The sequence below is a fragment of the Ovis aries genome, chromosome 18 (genome assembly GCF_016772045.2).
Source record: "Ovis aries strain OAR_USU_Benz2616 breed Rambouillet chromosome 18, ARS-UI_Ramb_v3.0, whole genome shotgun sequence".
Lineage (NCBI taxonomy): Eukaryota > Metazoa > Chordata > Mammalia > Artiodactyla > Bovidae > Ovis > Ovis aries.
This window is the reverse complement of record NC_056071.1, coordinates 9,720,091-9,737,346: the sequence shown is the minus strand read 5'-3', so window position 1 is coordinate 9,737,346 and position 17,256 is coordinate 9,720,091.

Here is a 17,256-nt window from a genome sequence, read left to right as displayed (position 1 = left end):
TCCAAGGTTGGAATTTCACCCTCATTTCCACTCCCAGTGTTTCAGAAGACATATATAGGTTTTGCGTAAATCTTAAAATTTTGATGGTAAGCAAGATTTCACTTTTGATTAAACAGTTAAGATTGGACTTAAAAGTAATTTTTAAAAAGGAAATAATTCATGGATACAGAGAACAGATTGGTGATTGCTAGAAGCAGGGGGTAAGAGTGTAAAATGGGTGAAAGTCAAAAGGTGGATTCCACATAGAAAATAAGTCAGTCATCATGTAGAGCTTGGTTACTATAGTTCAGTTCAGTTCAGTTCAGTCACTCAGTCATGTCCGACTCTTTGAGACCCCATGAACTGCAGCACCCCGGGCCTCCCTGTCCATCACCAACTCCCAGAGTTTACCCAAACTCAAGTCCATCGAGTCAGTGATGCCATCCAGCCATCTCATCCTCTGTCATCCCCTTCTCCTCCTGCCCCCAATCCCTCCCAGCATCAGAGTCTTTTCCAATGAGTCAACTCTTCGCATGAGGTGGCCAAAGTATTGGAGTTTCAGCTTTAGCATCAGTCCTTCCAAAGAACACTCAGGACTGATCTCCTTTAGAATGGACTGGCTGGATCTTGCAGTCCAAGGGACTCGCAAGAGTCTTCTCCAACAACACAGCTCAAAAGCATCAATTCTTTGGTGCTCAGCTTTCTTCACAGTCCAACTCTCACATCCATACATGACCACTGGAAAAACCATAGCCTTGACTAGATGGAAATTTGTTGGCAAAGTAATGTCTCTGCTTTTGAATATGCTGTCTAGGTTGGTCATAACATTCCTTCCAAGGAGTAAGTGTCTTTTAATTTCATGGCTGCAATCAACATCTGCAGTGATTTTGGAGCCCCCCAAAATAAAGTTTGACAGTTTCCACTGTTTTTCCCATCTATTTCCCATGATGTTAGTACGTAGAATATTGTATATTTGAAAGATGCCAAGAGAATAAATCTTAAAAATTCTTATTACAAGGAAAATAATTCTGTAACTATATGTGATGATGGATGTTAACTTGACTTCTCATGGTCATTTCACAGTATATACAAATATCAAATCACTGTGTTGTACTCCTGAAACTAATTATACCATCATATAAAAGGAATTATTAAAATTAATGAAAAGTGTGACTGAGTACATTCTCAGCCTCCTCAAGCCCAGCAAAGTTTAGAAATACAATGCAGGGTTCAAAACAGACACAAATCCTTGGGTTACAGGACGTCTAACTCTCAATAAAGCTGTTTCATGATTTTAAAGTGGTGTTATATGGCAGGATGTATAAGCAATGTTCATGTATGATAAAAATAAATGTTTTAAAATCTAGTTATGCCAATGTTTTAAACATTTTAGAATTGGTCATATTAAAAAATTCAGTCTTAGAAAAAGAGGTAGCTACTTTTTCAAAAGCATGCAGCACAAGGGTTCTTCCAGAGGAAACTTATGTTGTGTTTCAGTATCATTTAATTTAAAAAACTTAACTTATTGGCAGCTCCTGGGAACATACACACACATAGAATGTCCCCTGGAATTGAGGGTGAAAAAATCTTCCTTCTATAAATAACTGCTTAACACCTTACGGGACACACACACCCACACACAATTTTGTAGATATGCAATTTTTTTCACACAAAATTCTAGAGGGAAATGGAAGATTTTTCTACCAAGCTGGTATAAATGGTGGCAAATACAAAGAAAATGCAGATAGATATCCTTAACGCTATCTACTTACCCAGTGAAATGAGAATTCATTTACTTATTACAAGTTTGTGTATATTAATTTTAAATTACTATAAAGAAAATACAGTTAAAGTACATAAACCATTAATCAATCAAACAAATATTTAACTGGGTGCTACTAAATGCTAGGTCCTACTATTCTAGACAATGGACCTTCAGAAGTGAACCTGACTTACCTTGGGGCCAAATCCATAGGATTTCATTTTCTTGTAAGGCAAGTTGTACGGCTCAACAAATACTAACAATAACGAAAAGGAGTTGACCAGTATCATTGTGTTGCTGTGCTAGCCGCTCACTCATGTCTGAGTCTTTGCGATCCCATGGACTATAGCCCACCAGGCTCCTCTGTCTGTGGAATTCTCCAGGCAGCAGTATTGGAATGGGTTGCTATTCCCTTCTTCAGAGGATCTTTCCAACCCAGAGACTGAACCAATGTCTCCTGCACTGCGGGCAGATTCTTTACAGTCTGAGTCACAGGGAAGCCCCAAGTATTATTAGTACACAGAAAATACAGTTTCAAGACAGCTGGGTGTGTGTAGCCACACCTTCCGTATCTTTTCATGTCAGTTCCTATCATTTCTCCCCTGCATCGCTCCTTGCTCTGCCTCTGTCTGTCTCTCTCCCTGCAAGCAGTAATTCAAAACTGAAGACGGAGGTTAGTACCAACAAAGATGACCAGCTGGAATACTGGATTTCAGTTCTGTGCTCTTCATGGAGAAAAGTCTCCTTTTAGTACCTAGCGGGACATTTGGATATTCATCTGAGCTTGGAGAATGAGGGGGGCTTACAGAGCATGAGCTGCCTGGGAGGGTCACACTGACCTTTGTGTGTGGGGGGTGTCTTGGGGTAAATTGTGAGGGGCCTGAAGAAGGAAGCAACTTATTACCCGCTCTGGCATCTCTGCCAGCAAGCCTGTTCATTTGGATAATCGAAGAGAAAGAGAGCCTAGGCCCAGCCATTTCAGAAAACACTTCAGTGAGGCAAAGGTTTCAGACTATAACTCTCTTTGTGAGGGTCATATACCTAGTAGTGGGGAAGGAGGCAATGGACCTCCAGAGAGTAGTGGGTCCCCATCCTCTACTGCCAGTTCCAAGCATGCAGTCAACCCTCTGTGCATGCTAAGTCACTTCAGTCACGTCTGATTCTTTGCAACCTTATGGACTGTCGCCCGCCAGGCTCCACTGTCCATGGGATTTCCCAGGCAAGAATACTGGAGTGAATCGCTGTGTCCTGGAGGCTGTTCACAACCCAGGGATAGAACTCCCATCTCTTATGTCTCCTTCATTGAAAGGTGGGTTCTTTACTGCTAGCGCCACCTGGGAAACTCAGTCAGCCCTCCAGTGAAAGTGAAAGTCGCTCAGTCATGTCCGACTCTTGGCATCCCTATGGACTATACAGTCCATGGAATTCTCTAGGCCAGAATACTGGAGTGGGTAGCCTTTCCCTTCTCCAGGAGATCTTCCCGCCTAGGGACTGAACCCAGGTCTCCCTCATTGCAGGTAATTCTTTACCAGCTGAGCCACCAGGGGAAACCCAGTCAACCCTATATTTGGAGCTAAAACCTACTACTTACGTGGATGGGCTGTACCCCAAACTTGCATTGTGATTCCAAAGGTAGCCTGCTTGTTAGAACATGTATGCTTTTTAAGTTGAATCTGTAAATAGCTGCCGAAACCAAAACTAGCATCAGGGGAGCTGTTGCCTTGGGAATTCCAGCGTGACTACAGGTGAGGTTTCATGGATGGGAGCTTCCAGGAACCAGCAGGTGATGTGCAGAAGGAAGAGCTACTGCAGGCAGAGTCTGTGGTTTGTCTTTGCGTTGACCAGGAGAGGGGGCGTTTCTAATGGTGCACAGCTGGCCTTTCTTCTGAAGATGGACACCAAGGACAAAGTCAGCCTTGCACCGTGCGAAGTCTTTTTCCTTGGCTGGGATGTTAGCAAGCGTGTGGGGTAAGGCAGTGCCTCTTCTTGTTTTATTGCTTCTGGTGAAATTGTAGGGTGGTTGTGATTTTATGCTGCTTATCTCACCAGGTGGAGAGAGAGGAGGGCAAGAGGCAGAGGAAGACAGACAGAGATAGGAGGAGAGGCCCATGATCCCTCTTGCATCATCTCTTGGAGGAAGTCCCTGCTCATATTCAAACCGAGATAAATCTGCTTATAAGGCAGGCTGAAAGCTGCTTGGAGAAATATAAATGTCTGTTGTTCTCCTTTATGGCAGAAGCTGGCAGCTTTATTTCCATCCAGCCACCCATCAGGCTCTGTCGCGTCAGACATGGTTACCACACACATTATGTATCCCGGAACTTGGTGGGCACACATTCCACTCAATTTAACTGTGTTCCTCTGGAATACAATTCCTCCTAATCGAGAGGGGAAAACGTATTCATGAATCTGTTGATTTGAACCTCTTACAGGAACAACAAGAACCAAATATTCCTCAAGAATTGAATGACTCCATGACCACTCCAACAGGAAAGAGTGCAAGAAATTTGTCCCATGTCAACCTATGTGGTTTTCTTTTTAAGCTGATTCTTATCTTTATTACCGCAGTGGAAAGAATGCAGTGTACAAACACGCACATATGTTTGTGTGTATGCCTGTCATTACACAAATAGGAAAAAAATGACATCTTTTCTATTCTGTATTCCCCATAGCAGTCAATATGCATCATTCCCTATTGCTGCATCACAACCTATCCTAAAATATAGGGACCTAAACAATGACCATTATTTCTCACGATTTGGGGAGTTGATCAGGTATTTCTCCTTCTGTGCATGGTGACATTCAGGTGGTGAGATGCATGAAAAGTCCAAATGGCCTCATCCACATGGTTGACGGTTAGTTAGTGCTAGCTGGGTCTTACCTGGGGCTGTTGGGTGGGACCCATCTCTCCTCCAGGCGTATAATAAACAGGCTGCTTAGGCTTCTCCACAGCATCGCAGTCTGAGGGGGTCAACTTCTAACCTGGCAGCTGGCTTCTATAAGAATGCAAAATTTGCTTCTGCAACCTAACAAGGCTTGGTATAAAATACCACTTCAGGCAGCGTCACTTCCGTCATAGCTTATTGGTTAAAGCAGATCACAGAGCCAACCCAGGCTTAAAATAAGGCATGGATATTGGGAGGTGGGGTCTCCTGGAGAGCCACTGAAACAAATATATACATACATCTGCAAATATCTCTCTCTGTCTCTCGTCTGTCTGTCATCTAATTATCTACCTATATTTCCAAGCACTTCACATGTTTAAATGTGGTCTTTATTTTTTAAAACGTCTATTCGGTGTGCTAAATATCTGATCTGAGAGTGAAGGGCTGAAGTGTCCACTGTGCTTAGTCGCTCAGTCATGTCTGACTCTTTGCGACACCATGGACTGTAGCCCATCAGGCTCCTCTGACCCTTGGCTTCTCCAGGCAAGAATACTGGAGTGGGTTGCCATTTCCTCCTCCAAGGGGATCTTCCCAATTCAGGGACATTGCAGGCACTTTTTACTGAGCGCTAGGGAAGTCAGGAAGTATCCACAGATGATAGCATTTCAGAGGAAGATAAGAACTTAGAGACCATCTAGATAAGCATCTTTCTTTTCAAGTGAAAGAACTAACATTACTCAACACTTTTCGTCACCAGACTACATGTCATTGGCCCTTTTTTTCTCTTGACAATACTAAGCAACTACTTGGCCCTGCCTGATTCAGTTGTTTTGACATCAAAGGTATTGAACAGTAAATGATTGTAATACTCAATCAGGTAGCACATTCACAATCTGATCACTACTCTGGAATCTTGCTAATGATCCAGCTTCTAAACTGGAGTTATTACAAGTGAAAACTCTGACTCTAGAGAAAACCAGTAAGAATAGCTTGATTTCCTGGGAGAATGGAAAGCAGCATATGTTAAAGAAACCTCAGCTGTAGGTAGGAGAGAAAATTCTCCCTGGGAACATGACTTTGCTTAACTGAACAAGAAAAATCGTGTGTATTTTTAAAACCCCTAACAAACTCTAATTGACTTAGAAATATTGTTCCATTCACAAGTTGAATGTAAATATGAATGTTGTCTTTAGGTAAGTGGATATTTAAACTACTCATTTAGTTGACATTAGTTTATTTCAACCTGTATTCTGTTCAGTGGTCCCCAATATCCTAATGATCCCCAAGACCCTAGATGGTTGACAGAGATGAAAAAAAAGATACCTATGTCCAACCATATGTAATTAGTTATGACACAGAGGATTTACCACACACTTATCGTATCAGAAGTTATAAAAAAATATTTTAAGAGCCTTCTTGAAGTGTAATTGATACATAGAATATGGTGCATCTTTTTTGTATACAATTTGATGAATTTTGATGCATGCATATGCTTGTGAAACTATTACCACAATCAAGGTAACTAACATATATAGAAAAATATTTAATACAGAGAGAAACGTTCAGGAGGAGTATCAAAGTGAAAAAGAATGCGAAAGGCAGCAAGATGAGAACAAAAGCCTAGTGCAGTCCAGTGTTTTGAAAAATAATCTTTATCCATAGCAAAGAATGACAAATGTTAATAGATTATTTCTGGTTTGTGGGCCTGAAGTAATTTTTTCCTACATTTTTCAAATTTTCCACAGTCAATATATGTTTGTCAATATAAAAAGGAAATAAAAAATATTTTAAAGTACAGAAGGCTATTTATCTATTATCTGTCTCCTTTGTTTCTTGTCTGTTTGGCTATCTATTTTTCAACTTTAAATTTTTCTCAGTTTGCAATGTTCCCAAAGGCAACAGTAGTTGTATAAAAATCTCAAGTTTCCTAAGAAATATATAATAGGCCATGAAAATTCTAGCACCACTATGCATTTCATTAAAATCAGCCCGGAGGACAAAAGCTGATGTGTCTGAGTCCACTGGTAGCTTCCCCACGAGGAGGGTAGGGGCACACTCAGGACACCTAATCCCGACCTGTGCCTGTTGCGCTTGAATATCATCACAGCATAATGCCATTTGATCCCAAGCCATCTTTGATCAATGTTTAATGATCAGAGTTTATGTAGCAATCAAAGACATTATAAAGCAGCAGATATTTATAGCTTATGGCCAATGGAGGCTCTGCAAAAACAGCTTTTTCTGTGGTGCGAGACAGTTCAATTGATGCCATTGGCATTCCACAGCACCACAGAAACATATCAAAGAAATTTGTTATGCTTTGAGCATGAAAGCGAAGTAAAACACAGATAATTTGAGAAACCAGAAAACTTATCAGGGACGGGATCCACAGGCTGCCTGTCAGTTGGCAGACGCCGGGCCATGGAGCACTTGGCAGGACAGCGCACGCATGCAAATGCAGACCCGGAGCGGCAACAGCAGGTTTTCCTCCAACTGGAGGATGTTGCTATTCAAGGGGGCTGATGAATGAAACCAGAATTGCATCAACTGCAGTGGAAAGGCGGACAGGAGCAGCAGACAGCTGCGCGGGTGACCGCTTTCCAAGCAGAAGCTATCAATCAGAAGGCGTGAAAGGCCCAAATCCAGGGAAACCAGGAGCCCACCCCCTTGATACCAATCCTAATAGAGTGTCAGTCACTGATGCAAATACCGGACCGAGGAGCATGGCGGCAGCCCCTGCCTCTCCCGGAGGAATTATCTCGGCCAGAGTTGGCCCTTGTCCTCCTTTAGGGACAGGTCACACTGCGACTGGGGATATTTTTGTATGCCAGAGATTGTTGCTGACCTTCCTTGGAAGTGTTTAGAGGTGTTGCTGAAGTATCGACGGTATAACTGTCTCCCATCAACCACGCAGCTCAGGGTATCCACAGGGAAGGAGCCAAGCCATCAGGGATTCGGGGGCTCATGCCTAAGGGAATATAGCACAGGGGTTGAGAGTACAGCTTCTAGAGCCAAGCTGCTGGCTGGATTTGAATCCCCAATACCATCTCTGTGAACTCAACTTTCTCATCTGGAAAATGGGTTGATGACAGTTTACAAAGACTGGAATCAAGAGCAGGGCTACCCAATAGAAATTTTACGTGGGCTGCTGTATGTGATTTCCTTGCACCTGGATTTAAAGAGTTAAAAAAAGAGAATGTGACATGTAAATATTTTATTTAGCCCAAACTGTCCAAAATATTGTCATTTAAACATATAATCAACACTAAGATTTTACTAATGAGCTCTGGGTTTTTTTGGACTAAGCCTTCAAAACCCAGAGTATTTCAGCTTTATGGCATACCTCCATTTAGACCAGCCTCATTTCAAGCTCTCAGTCAGTCACGTTTGGCTAAGCGCTACTGTGTTGAACAGAACAGCTTTAAATCATGAGACACATTATATTTATGGTTAGCCTAGAATCTGGGGGGGAAACCAAACTATTTTAAAGCGTTTCATGAATTTAATAGACAATCTCCTTGCGATCCACGGCTGAGAAGGTAAAAGCTTATAATTCCCTCTGCCAGTAAAAGCACCATTCGCTTTTTTAAAAAGTCTAAAAATAAGTACTTTGATATTTATAATTCTGAAAATTCTATCCGTCTCAATCTAAACTATCTGCGTGAGATAATAGACCAATTATTTTCAGGGCTCTTTAAAATAATTTAGTGGACATAAATATACGTGTGGATACACAATTGGGATACACAAAAAGTCGACACCAGCCACAGATAAATAATTAATCAATGTGGAATGTTAAATTCCAGGGATCCAAGTGGAATCAGAGCGAACCGCATCCTTACCTCATTATGACACTCATATTCATCGTCATTAGTAGCATTAATAACATTAAAAAATAAATACATGGATCCTAGAACATTAATAATGGTAATCTTGTCATCTTTTAAAATTATAAGATGCAGTTACTCTGCACAGTGGGATGAAGATATTATGAAGAAAAATAATTAAAATATTAATTACATATTGGACAGAGCATTGCCTATCATTATTATGTTATCATTATTGTTGTTATGTTGCCAAATATTGCTTTATGCAGATTTTGCTTTATAAAGCCTTTATGAGACATAAAATCTTTTATGATTTTCATATTTACTCTATTAGCAACTTAAGCTCCCTGGAACATTAATGCATGAGATATCAGATGGAGACGATCAGATTCAGCAACCAGGAAATATATTAACCTGGCTTTGCTGTGGGCCTATGCTCATTAATCTGAAATGTTCAGCATGTAATGTGTGTCTTTGAGTCAAATGGATGCTTAGATGGCAAAATACATGGAACATCCGTTTTAGGCATGCCCATTGTTGAGTTAATCATAGGTAAACATTTACTCAAAGGTGGAAAGATCTGTCAATCCAGGTTTCACCTGGACCTCAGTTTTAAGGTCTTACCTATTTCTGCCATTACAATTTCGTCTGCATTCGAGGCTATAGTGACCAAAGGGAAATTTGTCGTGGATAGTATATGGGCAATATGGGCTAATTCAATAAAGATCGTACTGTGATGTTTAGCTCTTCACTTCTCATGTAGTAAAATGCAAAGCAATCTTGTGTTATGACTTCAGGATTAGGTATCAGGAAGCAGAGTGTCCATGAGAAAGGAAAGATGAGCCTGTCAGCATCACTAACATCTGTCCAGGGAGGAGCAAGATCTTGTCCTCGACCTGCCATTTCCTGACTCCTCTCTGCCTTGACGTTCATTTGTATAAAATGCTGAGGAGGGGCGGGGATTACCACCCCTCCTGCACAGCTTTGTGGAAAGACCAGTGTCCAAGGCCATTAAATGTACGTGCCCATTATATGCACAGTAGGAGTGTCCGGTATTATTTTTCCGTGAATATTTAGATATGCGAAAACTGTCCACATTCATTTCGATCTTTTTACAGGCTTTTGACTGATTTTTTAACTTTCTATTTTACACTGGAGTGATTAACAATGTTGTGTTAGTTTCCGGTGTAGAACAAAATGATTCAGTTATACGGATATATGTATCTGTGAAGTGAAAGCCGCCCACTCATGTCCGACTCTTTCCAACCGCATAGATTATACAGTCCGTGGAATTCTTCAGGCCAGAATACTGGAGTGGGTGGCCTTTCCTTTCTCCAGGAGATCTTCCCAACCCAGGGATGGAACCCAGGTCTTCCCCATTGCAGCTGGATTCTTTACCAGCTGAGCCACAAGGGAAGCCCAAGAATACTGGAGTGGGTAGCCTGTCCCTTTTCCAGTGGGTCTTCCCAACCCAGGAATCGAACTGGGGTCTCCTGCATTGCAGGTGGATTCTTTACCAACTGAACTATCAGGGTGTATCTAGTCAGTAACTCTTCTCTTTTCAAATTCTTTTTCCAATTAGATTGTTACAGAATATTGACCAGAGTTCCCTGTGCTGGGAAAGATTGAACAGAGTTTCCTGATGCTGGGAAAGACTGAAGGCTAAAGGAGAAATGGGCAGTAGAGGATGAGATGGTTAGATAGCATCACCGACTCAGTGGACATGAATTTGAGCAGAATCCGGGAGATAGTGAAGGACAGGGAAGGAAGCCTGATATGCTGCAGTCCATGGGGTCGCAAATAGTCGGACATAACTTAGCGACTGAACGACAACAACATACAGTAGGTCCTTGTGGTTATCCATTTTAATTTTCCCTAGATATTTAAAACATGTTTTTAATTGGAAATTTAAAAAAGTAATTAATTTCCATTTTAAAAATTAATTGAAATTTAATTTTAATAAAAGAAATTATTATAATTGCCTTACAATGGTGTGTTGATTTCTGTTATATGACAGTGTGGACCAGCCATAAATGTACATATGTCTCCTCCCTCTTGAGCTTCCCCCTCACCACCCTGTCCTTCCCCTCCAGGTTATCACAGAGCACCAGACTGAGCTCCCTGTGGGATATAGCAACTTCCCACTAGCTATCTATCTGATGCATTGTGGTGTGTGTATTTCACGCTACTCTTTCAATTTGTCCCACCCTCTTCTTCCTCTGCTGTGTCCACAGTCCGTTCTCTGTGTCTGTATCTCTATTCTCGTCTTACAAATTGGTTCCTCAGTACCATTTTTCTCAATCCCATGTACATGCATTAATATAGGATATTTGTTTTTCTCCTTACAATAGCCAGGAACAGAAGCAGCCTAGATGTCCATGGACAGAAGACTGGATAAAGAAGCGATGTACTTATATATAATGTATATAAGTACATTACTTACTCAGCCATAAAGAGGAATGAATTTGAGTCAGTTGAACTGAGGTAGATGAACATAGAGCCTGTCATACAGAATGGAGTAAGTCAGAAAGAGTAAAACAAATCAAGTATCTATTTTAAATATCATAGGGTGTGAGTGTTAATCCCCAGCCTCCTAACTATCCCTCCCCATCTTCCCCACTGGGGACCATAAGTTTATTTTCTAAGTCTATGAGTCTGTTTCTGTTTTGTAAATGAGCTCATTTGCATCATTTTTTAAAAGATTCCACATATAAATGGTATCATATGATATTTCTCTTTCTCAATCTCTCTTTTAATAAACTTTTCATAAGGGCCCACTTATATAAAGGAGGTAGAGCTGGTTAAGTCAGTAGGAGGAAAATGTGCCTGTTTCCAGGACTGTCAGTCTGAGGGGCAGACAGACGCACAGACATACATGACCCCAGGCCATGGCAGAAGAGGCGGGCAGTGGTGATATGCATGGCTGGCATTCTCCCAGCCTCCTGTTGGGCGAGGAACCCTGCTTGTTAATTTTCTTGTGTGGATGCAAAGAACAACAGGTTCAGAAATCCTAAAAATGGTGACTTGGTCCCAGTTACTAGATCCAGCTACTTTTAGCTGCGTGCATTGGACCTGTATGTAGGTACATGTCTAATCCGAAGTCCAAGCCATGCTGGCTAATTTGCTTCTGTGTAGTATTAATATTTCTTTCTGTGGATCTCTGCTTTAATGGCTTCTTTAATTGACTACTAATTTCTCAGGTGCACATGGGGAGGGAACAGCACTGATGAGTTCTTTCCTTCTGGTCTCTGCTTAAACGGTCTACAAATAAAGAGTGCCTGACCACTCATCAGAAACAGCCCTGACTCCATGTCTATTGGCTTTAGACTCGGGTTCTGCTCATTGTTTCTTTCTAGTTGCTATTGCTGCTTGAGAGCTGATAGGTGATTTGCTTCTCCCACTTAGAAAATAAAGTCAAGCAGGGTGGGACTTTGTTTCGTTTGCTGCTATATTCCTAGGGCCTAAAATGATGCCTGTCTGATGGATGGTCCCTGATAAATATTTTTTGAAAGAATGAATACATGAAAAAATAACATAATCCTTAAAGAAAGAATGACATGCATGTAGGGGAAAGCACTTAGACTTCAGAAAGAGATTCTCAGGTTTTCATCCTGATCCTCTGGCTTCCTAAATGTGCAGAGGTGGGTGTATCATTTCTTTTTGAACTATAGTTTTCTTATCCATATAATGGGAGTCTTAACTCTCACACATGACAGTAACAGCGCTTTCAAAATTTCATTCTTTGTAGCCAATTATCTCATATGGAAAGTCAACTTATTTAGTTATCTAAATGGATATTACATGATTGATTAATTTGGAAGCCATTGTGAGAACTGAGATAATATAAACAAGACTATGAAGTAAGGAGTTTCTCTAACATTAGTTTTAATTCCCAGGTGTTATAGTTGAAGGGATTTATTTTGCTTATCCCTGAAGAAGGGCATGGCAAGCCACTCCAGTGTTCTTTCCTGGACAATTCCGTGGACAGGAAGCCTGGGGGGCTACAGTCCACAGGGTTGCAAAGAGTCAGACAAGCCTGAAGCGTCTTGGCACAGAGCAGCACGGCACATTTTGCTTATAAACTTTTGCTTTCTAAATCATCTTTAATCAATACAGGCTAATCAAATGAATATTAATTTCAATTAAGGAAGCAGAAATGTCTTTTCAAACAAGATAACTAGGAAAACTCTTCTATATTTAAAGTTTATTCAAGACCCTATTGACAGCATTTGATCTTCAAAAAATATTTTCTCTATGTTTGGTCATCATTTAAGTTTTCATTTATTTTTCTGTTTACCCAGAGCCTATACCTCTACTGTCTTCCCTCTTCATATCTGGCTGTTGTGGAACTTCATATAAATTGCAAAAGAAAAAAATAATAGGAAAGGAATTAAAATTCAAAGTAAATTCCACTCATTTTTCAGTTCAGTTCAGTTGCTCAGTCTAGTCTGACTCTTTGCGACCCCATGGACTGCAGCATGCCAGGCTTCCCTGTCAATCACCAACTCCCGGAGCTTGCTCAAACTCCTGTCCATCGAGTCAGTGATGCCATCCAACCGTCTCATCCTCTGTCGTCCCTTCTTCTCCTGCCTTCAGTCTTTCCCAGCACCAGGGTCTTTTCTGGTGAGTCAGTTATTCGCATAAGGGGTCCAAAGAATTGGAGTTTCAGCATCAACATCTGTCCTTCCAATAAATATTCAGGATTGATTTCTTTTAGGATGGACTCGTTGGATCTCCTTGCAGTCCAAGGGACTCTCAAGAGTCTTCTCCAACACCACAGTTCAAAAGCATCAATTTTTCAGTGCTCACTTTTCTTTATGGTCCAACTCCATACATGACTATTGGAAAAATCATGGCTTTGATTAGACGGACTTTTGTTGGCAAAGAAATGTCTCTGCCTTTTAATATGCTGTCTAGGTTGGTCATAGCTTTTCTTCCAAGGAACAAGTGTCTTTTAATTTCATGGCTGCAGTCACCATCTGCAGTGATTTTGGAGCCCCCCCAAATAAAGTCTCTCACTGTTTTCATTCATTTTTAGTTATTTCCATTCATTTCCACTCATTTTAGGTAAGATATAATGTTCATGGAGCAGAATAGTTAGAAATAGTTGTGATAATCTTTGGGTTTAAATTATTTGAAATCTCAGTAATAATCTTTAGGTTTAAATTTTGAGTACTTTTGTCTGAATTTCAGGTACCAGAAAATTTTCAACAAATCCCAAAGTGGTGTCATCTAAATTCTAAAGGCACAGAGACTTATACAAAACAATCAGTCCATTTCACCAGTTTAGACAACTGCTCATTCATTGGAAATATAGTCCCATGTACATCAAATCTCTGACTGGATCAGTCTGTCTAACGAATCTCTTTGTGTCATGTCTGTTTTACAAATGTGAGAGAAATTCATATAGACTCAGGGCTTCTCCTCTCAGTATCAGCCTTGGCTAAGGATGGGCAATGGCACAACCTGAATCTGTTTGTCAGAAATCCCCTAGTATAAAGCCAAGGAGTTAGGAGAGCTGGTTCTGATTAGCCTATACGGAGAGCCCAATGTAAATGCTATTAAAAGCTCATTGAATGGTATAGGAACTGATTACTTACCCAGGGAGTTCTAAGTAAATCGAAGCAAATTGCCTGAGATTCAATTTAACAAACATTTACCAAGCATCTGCTCTGCTCTCAGGGCTGTGCTCAGCGCCATGGGAGATGCAAAGATGAAACAGAGGCAGGCTGCCCTCCAGGAGCTCACCCTCTGCTGTGAGTGACACAGCCCCGGAAAGAGCCTACATCTTCAATTGTAGCCAGGGAACATTCTACCCATGGATCAAAATTCGGGGCAAAATTTGGGGCAAATTGTTAAGGATTCATGGCACACGGCTAGAGAACAACTGATCTGCATGGGTGACTGTAATCCATGGCAGAATATCTTCGATGCTGGAAGAAAGACTTAAGAGAGAATGCCTGAGTACCAAGGAGGCTTTCTTGGAAGATATGGGTCTTAACTGGTACTGCATCTTCAACACGCATGCACTGGAGGGAAGGACTTTCTCGGTAAGGGAAGAGTGACTGAGTAATACCGAAAAATAGCTATAATGAAGGGCTTACATGGGCCAAGCACTGTTCTAAGCCCTTTACATGTCCTAACCCACTTGTTTTTCACATCAGCTCCACGAGAGTAGGTATAGATACAATCCCTAGTTTACAGATGAGGATAACGGAGACATAAAGAGGGTAAGTAACTTGCCATGGTAACCCAGTTAGGAAGCAGGGGACTGAAATGCCAGTTTATTCTTCATAGTATTCCTGTGCTGCTTTGCAAAACCTTGAGATTTGGAAAGATATGCAAGGGTAGAAGATCGCTTCACACAGATTTATAAGAGCTCTGGTTTAAAAAGCAGGTGGGAACACAATACTCTAAAGCAACCATCCTTCAATCAAAAATCAATAAAAAGTAAAACAATACCAATTTTAAATAATAAAGCTCCAGTCATGCTAAGTATGTGTTAGCTACTCATTTGTGTCTGACTCTTTGAGACTCCATGGGCTGCAGCCCGCCAGGCTCCTCCGTTCATGGGGTTCTCCAGGCAAGAGTGCTGGAGTAGGTGGTCATTTCCTTCTCCAATGTGAAATATTCATCCAAAAAGAAAAGACAAGAAAAGTAGGTGGGGAACAAATTTGAAGATACTCTGTAGGAAACAGAAGCCATGTAAGTTATGGGCAAAGTCCCTCTTTTAGGAAGAAAATATTGCCAGCTTAATATTGAATGTAATAGAGGAGAATGATGTTAAAATCGAAGAGGCCAACGATGAGTTTTCTGCACTAATCCAGGTGACAGGTGGGTAAGGAAGGACCCAGACATATGGTGGGGAAAGAAAAGAGACATTGGGAAGACAAACTTACACCACCATGGTGACCTTCTCTTGCCCTACAAAATGTTTTAGAGCTTCCTGCCTAGCGAACTGGCTTCCTAGGTGGTGCTAGTGGTAAAGAATCCACCTGCAAAAAAAGGAGATGTGGGTTTGATCCCTGGGTCAGGAAGATCCCCCGGAGAAGGAAATTGCAGCCCACTCCAAGTGTTCTTGCCTGAGGAATCCCATGGGCAGTGAGCTGGCTGGCTGCAGTCCACAGGGTCGCAGAGTCAGATCCAACTGGTGTGCCTGAGCATACACATATGCACGCCTAGAGGGGCAAACTTGTGGCGACTCCCCAGTGCCGTGCCTGAAGTCTCGGACAAAATGCCCGGTCTAAAATTCAGCCTTTTGTAGCACAGTCTGAAATGACTTCTGGAGCATTTTAACAAACAGCACTGAATGTGACCCTGTGGTCCCAGGTCACAAGTTGACTATTGAGAGCCTAGTCCTTTGAGGGTATTGTTTCTGAGTACTGGGGCCTATGAGTAAGAAGGAAAAAAAAAATGAGTAAGAAATTAGTTTAGTCACTTAAAAATCTGGATTTCACGACCCCTAAAGCTCTTTTTAATTTTTCTAAATCTTGTGTTTTTCAATTTTCCAACTCTTTCCTAATTTTTCCAAATCTTGTGTTTACATTGGTATCAAATGAGTTAAAACCTTAAGTGCATTTTCTTATACCATCATTTATTCAAAATGCTTTGCCTTAAGTGTAAAATGGGAGTACCTGCTGTCTTGATGCTATTTTCTTTACTAAAAATGGCAAATAAAACTTTAGAGAAATGATACATGAGATGGTATTTTGGCTTCCCTGGTGGATCAGATGGTAAAGAATCGCCTGCGACACAGCAGACCTGGGTTCAATCCCTGGGTCGGGAAGGTTCCCTGGAGAGGGAAATGGCAACCCAACTCCTTCAGGCAAGTATTCTTGCCTGGAAATTCCATGGACAGAAGAGCCTGGCGGGCTACAGTCTAAAGGGTGGCAAAGAGTCGGACATGGCTTAGTGACTAACACTTTCACTTTTCACTGTAATAGTGAGGTTTAGGCCTGCATGTTGCTGCTATGTTCAGCAACAGTTCTGCTACAAACACTTAAAATGGGAACTTATTTGGATAATTCCTGATATCGTTATTATTCTAACAGGACATTAGCACAATATTTTTGAAGCAGTGGGTGTCCGAGACCACCACTGGAAAGTCGTGGAAAGGAAGCCAGAGTTAGGAATTCTAGTATCCTAAAGTTGCCCAAATGGTTTCATAAGGGCAAAACTGTCATTACAGATTCTGAATTATTCAGACCTGTGCTTTGGAGGAACATGGCTTTAGTATGCCAAAGATGTTGTTTAAGGCTTCTGGGGTCACTGCAGATATTAAAAATTGGTACCAAGACACCAGACTACTAATCAGACAATGCCGGAAGGACTCAGACACACTGCAGAATTCCTAATAATTCAAACAGGATCTGGTCCACCGCCTTTTTAAGTACAGAAGCAGCACATCCACATAGAATTAGTGATACATTTGAGCGAAAATTTGTGCATCCATCTCAACTTTCTATAAGCAATGAGGAAATAGACCTTTGGTGTATAAGAAAAAGCATTCTAATGGCTAGCCCGATGATAAAGCAACCCCTACAGTGAAGTTATAATTACAATTTTGTCAAGAGAGTAGGGAAGTCAAAGTTTCACAGGGGAAAAAAAACCTATTTACCGAAAAATATTATGCTTTTCATTTGATAGAAAAGTAATTATTGCAAAGGGACTCCTGGAAGATCTTGGAGACAGTCACCCCCTCTCTAATAAGTCCTTGTGGCAGCTAAGTGGGGATCAGGAGTATTCTTTATCAGGTTTGCATTCAAGTAGCACTAAATCTATGCAGGTAGGAATTAAATAGTAT